This window comes from Hemicordylus capensis, chromosome 5 (genome assembly GCF_027244095.1).
Source record: "Hemicordylus capensis ecotype Gifberg chromosome 5, rHemCap1.1.pri, whole genome shotgun sequence".
Classification (NCBI taxonomy): Eukaryota; Metazoa; Chordata; class Lepidosauria; order Squamata; family Cordylidae; genus Hemicordylus; species Hemicordylus capensis.
This window is the reverse complement of record NC_069661.1, coordinates 188,772,538-188,794,745: the sequence shown is the minus strand read 5'-3', so window position 1 is coordinate 188,794,745 and position 22,208 is coordinate 188,772,538. Positions and strand designations below refer to the sequence as shown.

Genomic DNA, 22,208 nt, shown 5'->3' with positions numbered 1-22,208 from the left:
AGGTGATGTACTATTTTCTTTTTTGACAGGTCCACTGATCTTATATCCGAGCTCTTGTGTTGTTATTGTTGCTGCACTGTACATTGGTTGGTTTGTTTCTTGCAAATTATTGGTTGTTATTTCTGCAAGTGCAGCATTGACATCTTTTAATACCTGAGCAAGTTGTTTTTTGGCAGCTGTTTTTAGAGCTGGAAGTCAAACCCTGGTGGTTGTTTGGTTCATGTGCTCAGTTATTTTTTGCTTTAGTTCTTGTTGCTTTTCTGTTAAACGGCATTTGGGTTTTTGAGGTGAAGGCAAAGGGGAGGTTGCCTGGTTTTGATTTTGAAACAGTTCAGCAACAGTGGCATCCTCTATTTCCAACACCTCCTCCACCTGCGCCTGAGCAACTGCTTCAGTTGGTAGAAATTCTTCTTCCATGTCTTGAGCCTGTGTTGCTCTTTGCAGTTCTTCCAGCTCAACTCCTGTGAATACTTTATTTCTTATTATGAATCTTCTCTGGTCTGCTAGCCTTTGTTCTGTGATTTCTGTATCTGGATGCTTCTCTTTCCAAATTTGGTACATTCTTTTTAAATAACCTCTTCTAGTTGGACTAGACTTGTAATAGCAGATCATTATTTCCTTGTTGGCATTTTTCGTAGATTTTTTTTCGGTTAAGCGACGTTTCTTCCAGTAACTTTGCTGTCTCCAGCCCTGGTTGCTCAACTGAAGATCCTGAGTCCTGTTGCCCACTTGCCACCTATATGTCCAGGGACTATAGCATCTGGCGCGGTCCTTGTTGACCCGGGCAATGACCGATCTGGTATAGATTTATTAAAGTTACGTCATACCATATTGTTGATGGGAGAGGCACTCTTTGTCTGCCTCCTCTGGTGAGACCTGTCCATTATGGTTGGACCTCTGGCATAGCTCTCACCTTCATCAGAGCACACAAGCCCCACAACCACGCCAAGGTAGTGCCTCACTGGGGGTTGATATTATTATTATTATTATTATTATTATTATTATTATTATTATTATTGCCCCAATCCCACTCCAGAAACAGTGAAAGATTTAAAATGTTTGCTCACTACAGCACATGTGTGTTTCTCTGCTTAGAGATAACTATAATCGCCTAAAAGTTCATAAACAAGAGCTAGTAGCTACTAGGGATGTGCACAGATCAATTAGGCGCATCCAGTAGGATGCCATCTGCATCCAAACACTGCACACAGGCTGCTGGGTAAAGCCACATGCAGATCTCTGCTCGGTGTGCCTGGAAAAGCAGCAGGGTGGTGGTGGAGTAATTAAGGATCTTTTGCTTTACTCATGCTTAAAAAGGTACCACTCCCTGCCCCACCGAAACATTCGTGCACATCCCTAGTAGCTAAATCAACAGAGCAGAGTCTTTTCACAAGATGAGAAGAAACTAGTATGCTGCTAAAGCAGAAAGTCACCCAAACACAGTCCCAGACTCAGGCACAAGCTAAGTAAGCTACAGCTTAGGGTCTCACATTATGAGGGACCTCTGAATACCAAAAAATGACTAAAATTTCAAGTTTCACATAAGTTGAAAAATAAAAGGGGGGACTTTAAAATATACATCATCATTCTGATAAGACAAAAATACTTATGTGGCTACACAATTATTTATTATATTGAATGTATAGATCTGTGCAGAAATAACTAAGTTCTCTTGAAATTTTGTTAGTTTAGACCAACTCCAGCCATCACAGTTACAGATAGTGTTTGCCTTTTCAGACAAATACTAATGCTGCTGTAACTGTGAGTGGCACAGCAAAGGGGTGGGGATGAGTGATGTGCAGGTGTGTGACTTCTGACCCATTTTAATTCTATGGGTCCATTTAAGCTCGACAAAGCTTAAGGTCTCAGTATGTCAATCAATCATCTTTATTATGGTCTTAAACCAGCATAAAATTAAGGCAAGAAGGTCATAGTAGCATAAAAGAAGTAGTAATCTATAAAACTATAAAGCCAGTTACACTGTAGAAATTACAAAAGACTGTATAAAGTCCACAGCTGAAGGGCATAAGACTTAAGATGTAAAAAAAACCCCTGCATCATCATCAAAATCTATTCTATAATAATAAAATATTTGATTGATAGATAAACTTTATTATGATCATAGATCAGACTGTACAACAAAAAATATTACATGACTAGAGTGTATAATATGAACAATGTAGCAAAACCTAGCCACATTGGAAGTGATCTCTTTACAAAAGTTAGATAACAAAAACTCTAAATAAAATTCATCGAAGTGACATGGAAACTTCCCCAAAAGAGGAGTAATTAGTTTTAAACGAGCATCGCTATATAATTTACAATATAAAACAACATGAGGGGTCGTTTCTACAGCACCCAATCCACAGGGGCAAATCCTTAAGTTAAACTAAATCCCTTTATATCTACCATCCCTAACAGCCGTCGAAAGGGTGTTTAGGCGGGCAAGACTAAATGGATGCCTAAGTTTAGGGATAAGATCATCATCTAAATATGCTGCCAGTTTGGAATTTAAAAGTTTTTTCCCCAGAGAGATGCCACTCCTTAACAGGCTGTATCCACTTGTAATTCTGCATCGGCAACACGCTGCTTAATAACCTGCCAGGCCTGATCATGTCCTAATCTAAGAATTTCCTCATGGGAGAACCCAAATTGAAGAAGTTTATTTTTAACCAAGGTCTTCCACTTATAATTACAGTCATCAGTCATTACCAAGGAAGCCAGGCCTACATCGGCAAAAACCAGTTTTAACCAAAACTTTATAATACAGGTCCAGTAACCCGATTCAACCCTAGCAAGACCTACTTCTCGTCTGGTAAGAGAGCAGGGAACGCAGAGGGGAAATTGATGAATAGCTCTAATAAATTTAGACTGTACAGCTTCCAGAAGACCAAAATTACTAGGAGGCCCTAACTGGGCACCATTTTAAAAAGGGGGATAGACTTTAGCAACAAATAACTTAATCACCACTTGGATAAATGAGGCCCCTCTCGTAAAATGGAATGGTTTTATTATTTGTAGCAATTTGAGCATTTTGTATGGACAAATTTAAGTGGGCGTTTCATGAGCCAGAAGACTGGAAAACAATTCCAAGATATTTAAACTTGACCTGCTCGATTTTGTGCCCCTGCATAACCCAATTGTGATATCTTGGACGTTTGGCAAACACTAAGATTTTCGTTTTGTGATAATTGACCTCAATGGATTCCTCCCTACAGAAATCATATAATATACCAAGGGCACGGTTTAATCCTATGGGGGTCTGAGTCACGGTGGCCATATCATCTACATATAGAAGAAATAGGAACATGTCTATTGGCCAGTTTTGGAGGATGAATGACAGGAGTCGAAAGACAGGACACTACAGAAAGAATATAGATTTTATTTATTTATTGTTACATTTATATACCGCCTTTCGTTAAAAGACAACCCCAAGGCAGTTCACAAAAGTTAACATATACAGTAAAAAGGCAATAAAAACATCAGGCTAAAAAATATAAACACATAAAATACAGGCATAAAAATAATACAACAGATAAAAACACACAGAAGCAGCAGTAAAAACGATTATGTAAAAGCCTGGGTAAAAAGCCAAGTTTTTACAAGCTTTCTAAAAGCCATGATGGAGTCTGAGGAGCGAATGGCCACTGGGAGAGCATTCCAAAGTCTGGGAGCAGCAACAGAGAATGCCCTGTCCCGAGTGCACGACAGCCGAGCCTCTCTCACTGTCGGCACCCGGAGCAGGGCCCCCCCAGATGTTCTCATCAAGCGGGCAGCAACCCTTGGGAGCAGGCGGTCCCTCAAATACCCTGGGCCCAAACCGTTAAGGGCTTTAAAGGTCAAAACCAGCACCTTGAATTGGGCCCGGAAACGAACCGGCAACCAGTGAAACTCTTTCAAAATGGGGGTGATGTGCTCCCAAAGGGCAGCTCCGGATAAAACCCTCGCTGCCGCGTTTTGCACTAGCTGCAGTTTCCAGATATTCTTCAAGGGCAGCCCCACATAGAGCGTGTTACAGTAATCCAGCCGTGACGTGACTAAGGCATGGGTAACAGTGGCCAGATCTGCCTTCTCAAGAAATGGACACAGCTGGCGCACCAGCCGAAGCCGTGCAAAGGCACCCCTGGCCACCGCCTCCACCTGAGCTTCCAAAAGCAGAGCCAGGTCCAGTAGTACCCCCAAGCTGCATGCTTGCTCCTTCAAGGGGAGTGCAACCCCATCCAGAACCGGTAAAATCTCCTCATCCCGATTGGCTCTCCTACTGACCAACAGTACCTCCGTCTTATCCGAATTCAATTTCAGTTTATTAGCCCACATCCAAACCATCACGGCCTCCAGCCCCCGATTCAGGACATCCACCGCCTCCCTAGGATCAGATGACAAGGAGAGATAGAGCTGAGTGTCATCTGCATATTGCTGACAACTCAGTCTAAGTCTCTGGATGACCTCTCCCAGCGGCTTCATGTAGATGTTAAACAGCATGGGGGACAAGACCGAACCCTGCAGGACCCCACAGGCCAACGGCCACGGGGCCGAGCAGTAGTCCCCCAGTACCACCTTCTGGGCCCTCCCCCCAAGAAAGGACAGGAACCACTGCAACGCAGTGCCTCCGATTCCCATACTCGAGAGGCGGCCCTGAAGGATACCATGGTCGATGGTATCGAACGCCGCCGAGAGGTCCAGCAGAACGAACTCCCCATCTAGTTCCCGGCGTAGGTCATCCACTAGAGCGACCAAGGCAGTCTCAGTCCCATACCCGGGGCGGAAGCCAGATTGAAAAGGGTCCAGATAATCCGTATCATCCAAGACCCTCTGCAGCTTGGACTCCACCACACGCTCTATCACCTTGCCCAAAAAGGGAAGGTTAGACACAGGTCTAAAGTTATCCAGGTTGGAGGAATCAAGGGAGGGCTTTTTTAATAGTGGTCTTACCAACGCCTCCTTGAGGCACGATGGCACCCTGCCCGCCCATAATGAAGCATTAACGATCACCTCCAGCCATATGCCTGTCCCCTCCCTGGCAGATTTTATTAGCCATGAAGTGCAAGGGTCAAGAGCGCACGAAGTTGCCCGCACACTGCCCAGGATCTTGTCCACATCCTCAGGCCGCACCAACCGAAAATAATCCAACACAACGGGACCAGATGGTACCAGAGGCACGTCTGCCGGAACTGCCAAAACTCTGGAGTCCAGGTCAGCACGGATGCGAGCGACTTTATCTGCAAAGTGACAGGCAAACTGATCACAAAGAGCTGCCGATGACTCCTACCCCATTATCTGGGGGGATGTGTGGAGCAAGGTTTTTACCACACGAAACAGCTCTGCTTTTCTGCACTGAGCAGACGCAATGGAGGCAGAGAAAAAGCATTTCTTCGCCGCCCCCACCGCCACGGTGTAGGTCCTAAAATGGGCTCTAGCCCGTGTTCGGTCAGATTCGTGACAACTCTTCCTCCAACGTCGTTCCAGCCGTCGCCCGAGTTGCTTCATCGCCCTAAGCTCCGAGGAAAACCAAGGAGCAGATAGGACTCTACCAAGCCGGAGAGGGCGTTTAGAAATGATAAATATGGTTGTACAAGTTATGATAAAAGCTGATTATAAAAGAGCGCAAACATTGAAAAAGCACAAAATACGAGGGGAGTGTTAAAGATTAAAAGACTGTAATTAAAAATTATGGAGCTGAGATCAAGCTGAGGCTGTAGTCTGGAAATTCATGCAAAGCTGTAGCGGGGCTTTAAAGATACAAGCTATGATCCCGCAGGGCAGGGTCTGATGGCTGTAGGGACTGGCAAATCCTACACACTGCCACGCAGAACTTGGCAGTGTTATATGAGATGGCTGGTCTTAATCCGAGAGCAACAGCAAGGTGTAAAATTGACTTGGCTGTCCAGGGTATTTGAGGAGTAGTGGCAGAATGAGCTTGGTACAACTGTCTCTATAGAAGGGGCAACAATGGTGTCTAAACTCATGTGCCTAACCAAATGCCTGTGGTCATATAGTCTAAGACCACTGCTAGTTTTTGCTGACAGGCTATGCAAATGCTTACTCAGCACATCATAATCCGGCCCTGACCGAACACATTTTGAAGGGGAGCAAGTGTGCTCTCTCACACAGAGTACGCAGCATAATACCAGCATGGAGAGTCAGCACGATGCAGTGACTGGGGTGCTAGACTGGGAAACCCAGGTTCAAATTCCTAGTTAGCATAAAATGCAGTGGGTGCCTTCAGGTGACCTCTCTTGATTACTGCAAGACTGCTCCAAGATCCTAGAGACAGGGAAGCATACCAATATAGCCAATATACAGAATGAAATACCATGCAATTGTTTAAAAATACTACTGAAAAATAGCGCTCTCCTTCTGGATCTTTTAAACAGGACAAATTATAAAGTTACAATGGCAAAGATGGGTTTCCTTCCCCACAAAGATCTTTTCTATTACGTCTACACTCAGCAATAACTTCAAAAGTATTTGAGCCACTCATTGTTTCAAAATAATGAAACCTGTGGCTTATATGGAACTCACAATGTTGTTCTCTCTCCTATATTAAAAACCACATGCAGAGCAGTACGCAGAAAATTACTACCATGACAACTGTAACACAAGCTTTGACTTCCAAAGAAAATGAACCTAGAAGTACCCACTCAAGAAACACTGTAGTTTTCTGTGGAATGTTAGGTCATTACTTCCAAAATGTTGGAAGAACCTCACTCCCCATTCAAACAATAATGAGTCTGTATAGTAACTTGTAGTCCTACATGTTTTCTACAATCATACACTCTATTCATAAGTAAGAAGGTAACACCCAATCTGATTTACATTTTACATAAACCCACACTACTCACTTTGATACTATGATAAGGCCTCTGAAAAAGAAAAAAGGTTAAAAAAAAAGATAAAGAAAAAGAAAAAGAAAAGAAAGGGTAAATGATAAGTTACCAATATAAAGGTTATTGTTGCAAGGTGAAATTGTACCTATATTTCCAGTTCTTGTCTACAGCAAACACAATGTTCCACTGCATTTCACAAGCTTAGGCACTCTGGTCGCCCAGTGTCTATACATACTGACTGATACTGAAACTAGTGACACACCAGAAGAACAAGATTTTTCATTGCACGAGTGGGGCAATTTTTAGCTATCCCTCCTGAGCCACCTGTGCCTTTTAAAAATATGTCCCCAAGAATCCCCACAAGGTAGATGGGCCACTAAGCTTACTATATGACATGGGGCAGAAATACACCATTGTTTACATGCCAGAACCTCATCCTTTTCTGCATATTCTATCTGGGGAAAAGCAACTTCAACTAGTTAAGAAACACAGATCTAATTCAGGCTAGAATCATTTTGTTTCCCTAAAAACCTGACTAGCAACCCTGATTTGACACACTAGGTTTGTGATAGTGTCATAAAAATTATTTTGGCAAATATTCAAGATAGCGCAAGTTCCCCATCTGACCAAGTTTCAGTTCATCTCTCAGTGAAGAGTTGTGTACCTTTGTTGTTGCTATGCAATGTACATAATTTAACTTAAAACCGACCCCAGATTGTAAAGTCTGTACTTAATGCTTTAGCCTGCATTCCCAAAACGAAAGCCTGTGTGTATTTGTAACCGCACTTGTTCACATTTGTCCCTTGTAACCCTGCTATAATTTCTTTGTTTTTTAAAATTGACATCTTCCTCCAACTTTTAAAGTGTTACTCTTATCTGGAACCTTGTGGAGCAAGTTCTGCAAGCAAAAATCAATTCTGTAAACAATAATGAGTGGCTCAAAGACTTTTGAAGTTATTGCTGTAGACATAATTCTGTAATTGGCATACATCAAGAAAACCCAACAGATTTCATCATTTATTCTGATAAGTATGTTTTGAAGCATACAGAAATATGAGGAAAATACAAACTAACAACAAGAATAGAAGCAAAATATTTCAGACATTTGCAAATGCTACATAAATGCTAAGTATTTTTTTGATTTGATCTTCTTGGCTTTTGAGAGGAAGATTTAACTTTTTCTTAGTGAATACCATCAGCCATCACAGCTTTTTCCCTTTAATTCATAAGCATTTTTTAAAAAATTCACAAACCAGGCCTCAGTACATTTCATGACAAATCTGTATCCAGTGGTAACAATGAAGTGCAGCACTAAACCTTTGTTTTATACAGTGTAAGCCAAACCTCTTCTGGTGGCTATGCTCCAGAAAGCTTGCTGCCACCTGATGCAACTCCCCCATCCTATCTCTTCCCACCAAGTACATCTTGAGGCTCCAGGCATCTTCAGCAAAAGAGGAAGCTGAATTTAGACAAAGGGTTTGGAATGTACATAATTGACACTGATGAGGATGTAAAGTTACAGTAATTATGAAATGTTTCTAAGGACAGCACCACAAGTAAACGACGATTCATATTTTACAGTTAGGCACCGTTCTATGATTTAGCTGTCAACGACTAGGGAAGGGGAGAGAAGAGATGAATCTAGAAATCTCTTATAAATATGATCCAAATGGCCCAGAAATAATTCTATTCCAGAGAGTGGAATTTTAAGATGTTCATCTGGTCTACTCAAAAGCAGCATGCCATCATTTAAACACGATTCAATTCACTCCTTAATCATAGTATTTGGCTTTGCTGCAGTACTAATTTGTTAGAAGCCTGTCATGTCTTTTTTCCCCCTACAGTGTAACACAGATGAACATTTAGCATGTACTCTTAAATGCAATACAAATATGAACACAAGAACTGGTTTATCAAACTCTGCCTGCCAATTTTTTTTTAATGCTTTGAGCTGTTACTTGGCATTAAATTCCTTCATCAATGCATAGTATTTACTTCAAGACCAATTAAATAAGTTAAAAAGCATCTTTGAGAGTCTTGTGAAATAATTGTGTCAATGTAGTAAATGCAAAATATATTGGACATATAAACCCCGATATAGCTTTACACTCTCATTTGAAGGTGGTTGGGGAACAGTTTAAACCGCATGTGAAGATTTCCTAGGACAAGGAGGGTCATTATTTACTCCAGAAAACAGAAAGTTGTAAAAAAGCTATGAAAAACAAACTACAATCTTTGTGTATTTATGTTTTAGTACCATAAACAAAGTCAAAGTGATAACATTTCACTGTGACTCAAGACCTGTTTACACAATCCAAGGTAATCACTTAAAACATGTTTCAGTCTAAAGGTTTGTCAGAAACTGAAGCAAGTTCAAAGGAAAGCACCTCTGACCAGAAAGCTTCCACTTATCTCTGGATACATGACTATTGATATTAGAGACTATCTTCATTAATCAGCCATTGGAGTTCAAGAGCACAGCAACATGAGGGCTTACCTACACTTCCCCCACCACACACACACACACACTAAGGTCTGTACCATTTCAGAATATAATGGTAGGGGGAGGGAGAGAGACTGTATGCTTGAATTATTCCTCCATGCAAGAAATTCCAGGCACTCAGAAAACAATTACACAGAAGACCAAGCTAGAACTATTCTCCCTCACATTGCTTTCTATGGACAGAGCATTTTTGCCACAAGCGATCTTTCCAAGTTGGAAATTCCAACACAGTCTTCTACCTACACTACATTCCAGACTCCAAGAAAGCTTGCACAGTGGCTTGCTATCTCTCCCACTCCCTCCCCCTTTAAAGACATATACTACTAATGTAATTTACAACAACGACCACATTTTCAGATCATAATTAGTTTATATTCTGGAAATTGTGTGTTAATGACTATTCCAGATATCTAATTTTCCCTGCAGTGAACCCACCTCTTCCATTTCACATTCTTTTTCCATTTCTAAACTTCCATTAGTCTTTCCATTTCAAATACATAATAAATCTTATCCTTCCCCCCGCCCCCCAATCTGGTATTGTTTTTGCCTTCCAAAGTCTCACCCAAACAATTTTGGCTGCCACTCACTAACAGATGCATAAGGGTTTTTGCTTTCTGAACATGTAAAGGTAAAGTTGTGCCATCAAGTCAGTGTCGACTCCTGGCGACCAGAGCCCTGTGGTTTTCTTTGATAGAATACAGGAGGGGTTACCATTGCCATCTCTCCGCCTGATGCCTTTCAGCATCTTCCTATATTGCTGCCACCAGATATAGCTGTTTCTCATAGCCTGGGAAACAAACCAGCGGGGATTCAAACCAGCAACCTCTTGCTCTCTAGGCAAGTTACTTCCCTGCTGCGCCAGCACCCTAAAATTCCCAATTCATCTAAGCAACATTTAATTTAGTACTAACTCAGATATTACATGTTTACCTATGCAGGATGAATTGCCTGCAAAGTAAGTTGCATGCAGTTAGTGCACAAGTTATATGGCAACTAACCTTTGATATAAATGTTACTACTTCTAACATTTTAGGTTTTCACAGATTTCTTAGAAGCCACGTTCACAGGTTACTAATCCATATTATGCAGCAGCCCAGATAGATAGATGGATAGATAGAACAGCCAGCCTTTTAGCTAGCTAGCTGCTTGGGCCTCACTCACAGCAAATTCCCAGACCAAACCAAAAGATAGAAACATGACATTTTAACAGGCAGGCTTCAGACCTCACACACACTACCAGGGGTGCCGTGGATTCAATCCTTTACCAGAAATTGCAAGAACACTCTCCCATTGGAAAAGCATAGGAAATGATGCCTTCTGACTAATTTTGGCTTTATCAGGTACTTTTAGAGACAGAAAGTCTGGACTTTCACAGAATGATTGATAAACAAACAAGCTATATTTCAATTTACTGCATTTCAATCTGTGTCTGATCTCCATGAAACTCACTTCACAAATTGAAACCCCCGGGGGGGGGGATTTATTAGATGTCTTCATTCATTTTTCTCATTCAATCTCCTAGAATCTGTATTTTTCAGGGGGAAATACCGCAATACAATTACATGCTCAAAACAAAGCAGCTCTTCTGGTCATCAACTTGCAAGGATTGAAGGGAGAGAGCATGGTTATTTTTTTGTACAGGAAGAATGCTTGCAAATTTCAAGCTTTTAATAGTACAGATTCAAGAATCATTCCCACAGTCCACAACAGCCCTCTGCAGGATAACCCTGAATGAACAGCCTGTAATACCTCACTTATATTATCCCACCAGAGCAAGCAAGCAAGCAAATAGATGCTAAAGGCAAGGAATGGTTAAATCCTCCTTCAGCTTCCTCTGGGGAAAAGCCTCACAAAGCCCACTTTTGTTCTAACATTAACCCAAATGATACTCCTGGCAGCTTGCCCAGATCCCTCAGATTTGTGTCATCACTGGCTCTTGTATCCCATCAGCATAGCTAGTCTTTATTAACAGTAGTAGCTAGCCTGAAAAGCTGCCTAAATAATTCTCCTCACTTTCTCCAAAGGATTCTGCCCCCCCCTTACAAAATTCCAATTTCAACTGCTTTTCAAGAACACTGGATTGTCATTTGTTTTACTAAAAGGAACGTTGTGCAACAGAAGCAAGCCTATCTTTTTAATGAGAATACTGAGAAAGGAAAACATGGACATTCCACCTCATCCAGTGTTATCTATGAGGCCTAAAATCTTATTTGTAACTCTAATGCCCATGTTTGCCAGATGTAACTCTAAAACAATGTTTCTATGAAGCCAGTTCTTTAAACTAGGCCACAAAAGTGCAACTTGAAGCACCTCTGCTGTAATTTGTGTCTTGTGTTCTACCATGTAGGAGTAGAAACTGAAAAAACTGCAAATGTGAATGGTTAAATTTAATATAGAGTGGTATTTTTGCAAGTCCAGAGTTTTCATACTGCGTCCCCAGCTGAAATCAGCCCCAAAGTAAGGGTTTCTCCTCATAGCCAGCGTGGTGTAGTGGTTAGAGTGTTGGACTAAGACCGGGGAGACCCAAGTTCAAATCCCCATTCAGCCATGAAACTAGCTGGGTGACTCTGGGTCAGTCACTTCTCTCTCAGCCTAACCTACTTCACAGGGTTGTTGTGAAAGAGAAATTCAAGTATGTAGTACACCGCTCTGGGCTCCTTGGAGGAAGAGCGAGATATAAATGTAAAAATAATAATAATAATATACTTTGATGTTCAAAGAAAATGAAATGTTTTAGCAAAAACACTTATGTAGTCATATGAAAACTGGAAATTGATTGACAGCTCCTTTCCTAGCAACTAGCCTGCTTGAATTTTGATTGGTCCTGTCTCGGAGCATGCTGAGGCCGATAAACCGTCAAGGATGACCTCCCTGTACCATGGAAAAATTAGTTCTGTGACTAGCTCATCCTGCTGGAAATAGTGATGCTGGATTTTGATATTGTCTTTTAAAAGATGCAACTGGTCTTTTAAATATTTGAAACAGACCCCCTTTGATTTTAAAACATTATGATTTACTTCTGTTTCAAGAAATACCTAGAAGTCTAACTAGCTAAAGTTGAGCTTTTATGAACTCCAACACTTGGCTGCCATGTGTAGTGCTATCAGTTAGAATAAAGGTAACACTTTAAAATATAAATATATTGCATTATAAGGACATGAGAACAGTCCTGCTGGATCAGGCCAAGGACTATCAGATCCAGCATCCTGTTCCACACAATGGCCCACCAGATGCCTCTGGAAAGCCCACAAGCAAGAGGTAAGAGCATGCCCTTTCTCTTGCTATTGCCCACCTGCAACTGGTATTTGCCTTGGTCAGCCTGATAGATGATCTCCAATTGGGAATTGATAGAGGAAGTGTGACTCTGTTGGTCCTTTTGGATCTCTCAGGGGCTTTCGATACTATCGACCATAGTATACTTCTGGAACGTCTGAGAGTGTTGGGGGTGGGAGGCACTGTTTTACAGTGGTTCCGCTCCTACCTCTCGGATAGATTTCAGATGGTATCGAATGGAGATTGTTGCTCTTCGAAATCTGAGCATAAGTATTGTGTCCCTCAAGGCTCCGTACTTTCTCCAATGCTTTTTAACATCTACATGAAACCGCTGGGAGAGATCATCAGGGTATTTGGAGCTGGATGTTACCAGTACGCTGATGACACTCAGATCTACTTCTCCATGTCAACCTCTTCAGGAGTTGGCATATCCTCTCTAAATGCCTGCCTGGAAGCAGTAATGGGATGGATGAGGGAGAATAAACTGAAGCTGAATCCAGATAAGAGGGAGGTAATTATTGTGTGGGGTCAGAACTCTAGAGACAATTTTGATCTCCCTGTTCTAGATGAGGTCACACTTCCTCAAAAGGTACAGGTTCACAGTCTGGGAACACTTCTGGATTCACACCTCTCCCTGGTTTCTCAGGTTGAGGTGGTAGCCTGGGGTGCTTTCTATCAGCTTTGGCTGATACGCCAGCTGCACCCATTTCTCGAGATCAATGACCTCAAAACAGTGGTACATTTGTTAGTAACCTCCAGACTTGACTTCTGTAATGCGCTCTACGTGGGGCTGCCTTTGTACGTAGTCCGGAAACTTCAGTTGGTTCAGAATGCGGCAGCCAGGTTGGTCTCTGGGTCATCTCGGAGAGACCACATTACTCCTCTGTTGATGGAGCTGCACTGGCTGCCAATAGGTTTCCGGGCAAAATACAAAGTGCTAGTTATAATTTACAAAGCCCTAAACAGCTTAGGCCCTGGGTATTTAAGAGAACGTCTTCTTTGCTATGTGCCCCACCGCCCATTGAGGTCACTTGAGGAGGTCCATCTCCAGTTGCTGCCAACTCGTTTGGTGGCTACACAGAGACGGGACTTCTCAGCTGCTGCTCCAAGAGTGTGGAATGTGCTCCCTACTAAGATATGAGCCTCCCCATCTCTGGAAATTTTAAAAAAACTTCTGAAAACACATCTCTTCAACCAAGCTTTCTCAGCTTTTTAAAACTTGTTTTTAAATTGTTTTGGCTATTTAATTGGTGTTTTATGATGTTTTAATTGTTAATTATTATATTATGCAGTTTTATAATTTCTGTTTTAATTTTTAATTGATTTTAATGGTGTTTTAATGTAAACCAACCTGAGCCTTTTGGAAGCGCAGTATAAAAATTTTAATAATAAATAAATAAAATAAATAAATAAATATTGAGAGGCAAAATCCCTCTGCAGCTGTAGATGGGCTATAGCCACCAGACTAGTAGCCACTGACAGAACCTGTCCTCCATGATTCTGTCTAAGCCCCTTTTAAAGCCATCCAAGCTAGTGCCCATCACAACATCCTGTGGCAGAGAACTCCATAAATTAATTATGCTGTGTATGAAAAAGTACTTCCTTTTGTCAGGCCTAAATTTCCTGACCTTCCATTTCATAGGATGACCCCTGGTTCTAGCGTTGTGAGAGAGGGAGAAAAAAATTCTCTGTCCACTCTCTCTACTCCATGCATAACTTTATACACCTCTATCACGTCTCCCCATAGTCTCCTCTTTTCCAAGGTAGAGAGCCCTAGATGTTGTAGCCCACTCTCATAAGGAAGGTGCTCCAGGCCCCTGATCATCTTGGTTGCCCTCTTCTGCACCTTTTCCACTTCTTAAGAGACGGTGACCAGAACTGTAGGCAGTACTCCATATGTGACCGCACCATGGATCTGTATAAAGGCATTATAATATTAGCATTCTCATTGTCAATCCCCTTCCTAAAGATCCCTAGCAATGAATTTGCCTTTTTTACCACCTATGTAGTCAACACTTTCAACAAGCTGTCCACCACAACCCCAAGATCTCTCTCCTGATCAGTCACTGACATATCACATCAATGTATCAGATCCCATCAGCATATATGTGAAGTTGGGGTTTTTTGTCCGAATATGCATCACTTGCTTACATTGAACCACATTTGCCATTTTGTCACCCAGTCATTCTGATGTTGTCGCCCATGTTGTCGCCCATTCTGATCAAAAGGTGATTTCCCCCTCAGTTAAAGTGTCTTTGCCAGAAAATGCCTAACTGTTCTACTTCTTCAACTATCCCTTTTTTCCTGTCAGAGGAAGATGACACCATGCATCTGATGAAGTGAACTGTAAGCCACAAAAGCTTATGCTGAAAGAAATGTGTTTTTCTTAAGAGGTTCTCTACAAGACTCTTTTTTTGCTGCAACAGATTAACACGACTAACCCCTGGAAGCTTCCCCCCTACTGAAAAAACCTGTGGATTTAGATCTTATTCTTTACATTTCCACTATGACCAGCAATTTATTTCATAAAAGCTCTCTCTTTCTCTTCTACAACTGTGTTAGGCTTAAAATGGGAAAACTAAAACAAACAACCCTACAATATAAACTAAATTCCTACACAGCCAGAGTCCAGTAGTAGTATGCATGCTTTATATGCTGGACCAATGGCAGCTTCATATGTTTACTGATGGGCAAGGATTTTTTTCCCTTTGTGTCCCAGAAACATGCCTCAAATTCATGTTTTCAGGGGTGCATCTATAACTGAATGAGGGGCACACAAATGTTCTTAGGCCTTCGAAGGAGGGAGAGCCCATCACCTGAGCAACAGCTTCATCTTCACACTCTCCCTCCCGACTCTATGAAGGGGGCAGGAGCCGATCTTCACTTTTTGCCCCAAGGACCACTCAAACCTTGCTACACCCCTGCATATTTTAGGTCAAATTGTCCTAAAGCAAGGGTGCATATGTCAAATACCCTTAGGGGCTAGAACCAACCATGACTTGGTATGCAGGGGCCAAGGTAATTTTTCAGCACATTAATGAATACTTTAAAAATATTAATGAAAGCAATTATTAATTACCCACAGTATGAGGAGGTAAGAGGAGGCTCCTAGCAAGCAGCCTTTCCTCTTCCCTGTCCAGCATGCACTTTCAACACTTGCAAAGGTGATTTCTGAAAGGGAGCTGACCACCTCCAGGTCCATGGGGCAAGGTGGCATTTTGCACCTCACCTCAGGCACCACAATACTTTGGGCCACCCCTGGGGCTGGCAAAAAAGTCCCTGCAAGCCACATCTGGCCCCCAGGCCTTATGTTGTGCAGGCCTGTCCTAGAAGGGTAGACAACTTGGCTAGCCCATTGAATCACTTTATGACCAGCACCCATTCCAATGAGCCCACTTGTTCAGTGTGGTTACAGGAGTGACTTCCTGTAAAATTAAATCATTAATAAAATTTGAGGAATGACTTCCTGTGTCACACAAAATTGCAGAGGTATGAGCCAAAATGGCCTAGAAGACAGAGCAAGGATCACCAGGAAGAGCAACATCTGCTACTCATTATTCAGGAGAAATGGATGCGTCACAGACACACGAAAGAGAGAGCTTCCTACCCATGTCCTGCTATTTCAGTATACACGATACAATAAATGAATACATATGCAATGCCCTCAGTATACCATCCTTGCTTAGTACAGATTAACAGACCAAAAACTGTAATGATTTGACATATATCATAATGATAGACCCAAAATCCCCATTGCTCCTACACCTCTCTCTGCTTTCCCAGCAACTACTAGCCCTTTAGTTCAACCACCCCAGAAAATACACAGTGTTAAAAATAGCTACTACAGCAGATAAACAAACATGGCAATGTCCTATGTGTCAAAGAAACATGGCAGTCAGGATTTGGGAGCTAGTGACTACCGGAAGTAGCAATCAAAAAGAAAATGCTGATAGTGTTGGGTCAGTGGGTCACGTCTACCCTCACAAGCAAACAAAGATTAATACTGTCTATCTTTTACACTGGACAAAATTAATTTGCCATCCGGGTTCAAAACAAGCTATGTATACAACACTACTTTAATATACAGTATTAGAATATTCATAGAAACATTGAAAAATCATTACAACCAGTCTGTTTCCAAGATGCTTTCTTGTGTACAGATCAAGGCAGTTTTTCATCTAGTAAAAAGAATAATTCTGAGATATGCTAGAATATTCACCATCAAATGCTGTCCCTTTAAAGATTTAAGTATTCAGCATCAGCTGCAAGGTACACACACATTAGTTATTTATTAAAAGCGTAATGACTAGGATAAATTATTTATCCCTCTTTATTCTCAAGGTAATGTTAACCTAGTGTAACAGAACTCTACCACTACTACACTAAAAATAAAAGACAAAAGTTTGGATATGGCCAGGCACAGAAACCATAAAACATTCACTACCAGAAGAAGAAAAATAAGTTTAAACACATTATTTTGCTTCATATTGTGAATATCATCCCTCCCATTTCATGTATAATAGATTGAGTTCAAGAAAATGATATTCAAATGCATGTATAAACAGCTTTCCATCTATGTCAAAGCAATTTTCAAAGAACTCTTCAAGTTTTCTTTCCCCAAGTTTATTTTTTTAATTTCTTATTTCAGAAGTAATTTCTACAACAAAAAGTTGTGGCAAAGAGTCAAGATTTAAGAAATAAAGTATTACACAAATAAAAGTGCATCACAGGCACACAAACACTGCTTCTGAAAAGTGCTTTTAGGCTACAACCCTATGCACACTTGCCTGGGGTTTATCTTTCAAGTACACACACCCAGGATTGCACTGCTGAAATTGTTACATTTCATTCCATACTAGCACTATCCAAGCAGCACACGCTCCATTTTTCTTGGTCCAACTTAACCTCAGTTTTATAGTGCTATTATCTTAATTCTGTATCACTTAAAGGGTATTAATAATTTCCAGTTACAAGCATTAACTTGCGATCACAAGCAGGTCTATTGTGGATAAGTGATTCTCAGTTTTACAATACATATTTTAATGCTTTAAAAACCAGGAAAACCTCGTGTGTTACATCCTGCTGACATCATATTCAGAGCTGGACTTTAAAGGGACAATGTTTTAACAGACAATATTTAACTACAAGAACAAGCCTTAAACTTCACTCTTTTAAAGTAATACTAACCTACTCTCTCCACATTTAAATACAGTCAAATGTTTTGGAACTGTCACCTATACATGCATATCACCCCAATGTTTACTTTATTAAATGTTAAAGTTCTTAAGCAAATATAACGCTTCTTTAAAAAAAAATCTCTGTATTATGTCCATCAAGATTAAAGATGCTAAAAATTATACAAACTGAATATATGCAAAGTTAATTAGCACAAAATATATGCTAATTAACTTTGTATATATTCAGTTTGTATAATTTTTTTGCTTTCAGGATATTTTCTGCTTTCAGGGAACGGTAGAGAGGAAGAGAAAGGACCAGGTTTCCAGAATGGAACAGTGTGCGTGTGTGGGGGGTGGGGGTGGGGGTTGTAATAATAAACATGGGTTCAGGAAGTCAGTTGACTGCATGTTGCCTGAGGAATATAGTAAGCTTTTGGAGGGCAGAAATTATGCTTGTTGTGCAGTTTCTAGCATTACTCTGCATGTTTACAACCTTTAAGGTACCTTTATGAGTGTTGGGTTTCTGACAAACTATGAGGACTGTAATGCTTGAGGCATGGGGGTAGGACTGCTAGGAATCAGGAGGTAGTCATGAAAGTCCCGATGGATCAAAGACGCTCAGAATAAGGCTTCAAGAATAAAGAGGAGCAACGGATGCTGGGTGTACAAACCCTTTTTCCAGATCATGGATGCTAATCACCTGTGAAATACTACTGAGGTATCCCGCAAGCCATATACAGTCACATCAGGGTGTGCATGTGTGTACATATCTCCTAAACTCAACATCACCCCCCACACACACACGTTTGTAGTTCCAGAAGCACTCTCCATATCAAATGGATGGGAACTGGGTCCATATGATTTTGAACTTATCCTCTCAAACACAGGTTTAGGAAAGACACAAAACAAGCACGGGGGGGGGGGGGCGGCAGGAAGGATTCCCTCTGGCGGCAAAGAGAACAAGGTGACTCCGGGCCGGGCGTGAATACGCGAAGTGCTCTCGAACAGGAGCCCAAGCACAGGAGCGTTAAAAGCCTGGGAGGGAGGGAGGGAGAAGGAACCAGCCCCCTGGCTAGGAAGCGGCTAGTCAGGAGTCCTGCTGCCTGTGAAGCAGGGAGAGAGGCGGCGGCAGGTGGGACGGGGGAAGAGGCCCTGAGCTAAGCCACACGCCCAGACTCCCGAGAAGCGGCAGCTCCCTGGGTACTGAAGCCCAGCGGCACTGGGGATGGGGCGCCGGGCAAGAGGCGTCACTCTGGGTGCTCCCGGGAGGGCAGGAAAGAGGAGGAGGAGGCGGTGCCACAAGTGCGGGGCGCCCAGAGACAGCCAGCTCTCCGAGGGGGCCCCTCAAAGCTTACCTGCCGAACCCAGCGAGACCGTTCCCCCAGGCGGCGGCGGCGGCGGCGACAGCCACGACAACAGCGACTGCTCGCAGCGTTGCTGCTGCTGCTGCTCCTCCCTTCGCTGCCAGGTCCCGAGAGCAGGCGGCGGAGCGAAGGAGACGTAGCCGCTTCTGGCCTGGCGGAACTGGGTTAATAAAACAGGTATAAGCCCTGGGGTAGGGCTAGGCGGGCGGTGCCAGGGAGCTCCACGGCTCCCCCTGGAGTCTGTATCCCGCAACTTCGTCGCTTGGGCACCAGCCGGGTCCTTCCTCCTGGCCCATTCGTCCCTGTGGCAGCTGACAGTCGCGAGGGGGAGAGTAGGCAGTAAAGGAGGACAAATATATTCCTTGAGGATGCGGGCACTAGCTCTGGTCAGAGTCCAGACGTTATGTTCAACAAGCACACATTCTGTGCAGTTTACACGTGCATATTTATTCACACATTATGTCCAAGACACGTTAAGTTAAATAACTTAATGTTGTACACTTGTTGGTAAGAACGTCAGAGCAGCCCTGCTGGATCAGGCCTAAGGCCTATCTAGTCCAGCATCCTGTTTCACACAGTGGCCGACCAGATGCCACTGGGAGCCAACAGGTAGGAGTTGAAGGCATGCCCTCTCTCCTGCTGTTACTCCCCTGCAGCTGGTATTCAGAAGCATCCTGCCTCTGAGGCTGGAAGTGGCCTATAGCCCTCCAGCTAGTAGCTGTTGATAGAGCTCTCCTCCATGAAGTTATTCAAACCCCTATGGTGTGGCTGCACAATAGTTTTGTACAAGGGCATTATACAATTATAGCAGTTTTATTTTCAATCCCCTTCCTAATGATCCTAGCATGGAATTGGATGTTCTCACAGCTGCCAAATATTGAGTCAATACTTTCAACATGCTGTCCACTATGACCCCAAGATCCCTCTCCTGGTCAGTCACCGACAGCTCAGATCCCATCAGCGTATACTTGAAGTTGGGGTTTTTTGTCCCAGTTTGCATCACTTTATACTTGCCAACACTGACTGAACCGCATTTGCCATTTTGTTGCCCACTCACCCAGTTTGGAGAGAATAAGAACATAAGATCAACCTGTACCCTACATTTGCGGGGCCTGTACCCAGGTTCATTTTTAAAATGAACGCATATAGTCAGCCACACAAAAACATGTACATGTGTGTGCATGCTGTATGCATGACTGTAATACATAGTCCAGACAAGTGAATGTGTTCACCTTTTGCAACAAAGAGTGTCTTGCAGCACTGAGGCCTAGCAGATTTCTTGTTCCAGAAGTGTTTGTGGTCTAGCACCCACTTCATCATCAGACTATGAAGTTTTGTGGACTTTTAAAATTCAAATGTATACAGATAAGATTGTGAGCCTTTTGGGGACAAGGAGCCATTTTTTGAATTTATATCTATGTAAACCGCTTCGGGAACTTTTGTTGAAAAGCAGTATATACATATTTGTTATATCATATATATGAATGATATATATGATATATATAACACTACTAAAGTAATAGAAACATCACAGGGTATACCTCTATACATTTGCATAGCCTTTGGGGTGCAATGTTTATAATTTCCCCCTGTACCCATGAGTGTGTATGCTTGCACACTTGCTTGCATGCATGCACGCACACACAAACACACACACACACACACACACACACACACAATGGCTGAAAATAACACTTCATGCATCTGACTAAGTGTACACTAGGCCCCATGAAAGCTCTTACCATAACAGTTAGCAAATCTGTTAGTCTTTACAGTGTTACAAGACTCCTGGAGCTTTTTCAGACAGCACAGCAGGCTTGAGGCTTTACTGTGAGTTCAGGGCTTAATACATACTCCAATGCAAAAAGATGATTTCTTTACACCAGACATAAATCAGGCTAAGTTGGTTCCAATACGGAGGGGAAACCCAAATCGTGTGTGAAGTGCTCTCTGAAATATGTCACGGACTAAAGGGAATATCTGTCAGATATGTGAGCGCTGTGCACACCCACCCTCCCAAAGTAAAGTTGTGGTATAGTCGCCGTCTGTAAAAGCTCCTGGTTGTGCCACCCAGAAACTACCACATGCTGCTGTGTCTGAATTTATCCAGACTAAAACTGCAGCTGTAATCAGTCTCTTAAATACAGACGTTGTGTGGATCACAACCTCCTTCAGGCAAATTGGTGCTACTATCCCTCGGGTTTAGTTGGAGCCAGAATGTGCTCTGCTCGCAGTGCCAGATTTGTTGGACAATTCACATCATCCTCTCTCAGCCACAATGGCCTCCGAGAACCCAAGCTTTGGAACCCCTGTTTCAGCTGATAGCATTTCTCTCCCCACTGCTGCCAGGTTCAAGCAGGCCTAATAGAATGAGATAAAATGCAAAAAAAATGGCATTTTTAAATATCCTAAATTGGTTTGATCTTTGATGAAAGATACCCCCTAATACCGAGGGCAGCAATCACAAGATATATCCTGTACAATGAATCAACAAGATGAATCACAAGTTATATCCCATATACTTTAACAGTGCATTTTAACTTGGTATCACACTTTTCAGCTGCTGCCGCCACTGCCACCACTGCTATCACCATCAACAACAACCATTTTCAAAAACTGTGAAGAAGGAAATTGACCCTGTAGATTCCATGCTTTCTGGATCTGTAAGTAGCACTGCATTCATGCTCACTACTGTCCTGCCCCTTTTCCCTCCACCCACGCATGGGGAATATTGTGGAAGGAATAAACAGACTCTGAGAGGTTGCTCTCTCTCTATATATATATATGCATTGCAAGCATCTGCTAAATCTGCTAATTCCCCGCTAAGTAGGGGAATCTCCCTAGCTGGGGAATATGCCCTGCCCATCTCCCATAATTTGTATTCTCACAAGTACAAATTAGCTAGACACATGTCTTTTCCCCCTGTAATGTAAAATTCATATGACATATGTGAGACAATCAGCACAAAGCCAACAGTACTACCTATCTCATTACATAAGCTAAGAATATTGGAGAGCATCCTTGAAAAAGACCTGATACTGCTCTGTCCATTATCCATTATTAA

At 42.3% G+C, this 22,208-nt stretch overlaps 2 protein-coding genes across 4 annotated transcripts in view; one reads left to right on the top strand and one right to left on the bottom strand.

Annotated features, from left to right (window-relative positions):
- The window catches only part of RAB3IP (RAB3A interacting protein), a 46,177-nt gene extending 26,878 nt beyond the window's left edge, over positions 1-19,299 (bottom strand). Inside the window, exon 1 of the mRNA XM_053256587.1 lies at positions 19,136-19,299. The gene's annotated coding sequence lies outside the window, so the exon portion shown is untranslated. The remainder of the gene's footprint in view (positions 1-19,135) is intronic.
- Positions 19,262-22,208, top strand: part of BEST3 (bestrophin 3) — a 45,730-nt gene continuing 42,783 nt past the window's right edge. For 2 of the 3 annotated variants that reach the window (XM_053256583.1, XM_053256581.1), the window contains exons 1-2: positions 19,265-19,321; positions 21,705-21,807. The gene's annotated coding sequence lies outside the window, so the exon portion shown is untranslated. Of the gene's footprint in view, positions 19,322-21,704; positions 21,808-22,208 lie in introns of all 3 variants that reach the window. The other variant, XM_053256582.1, reaches the window with a different exon arrangement.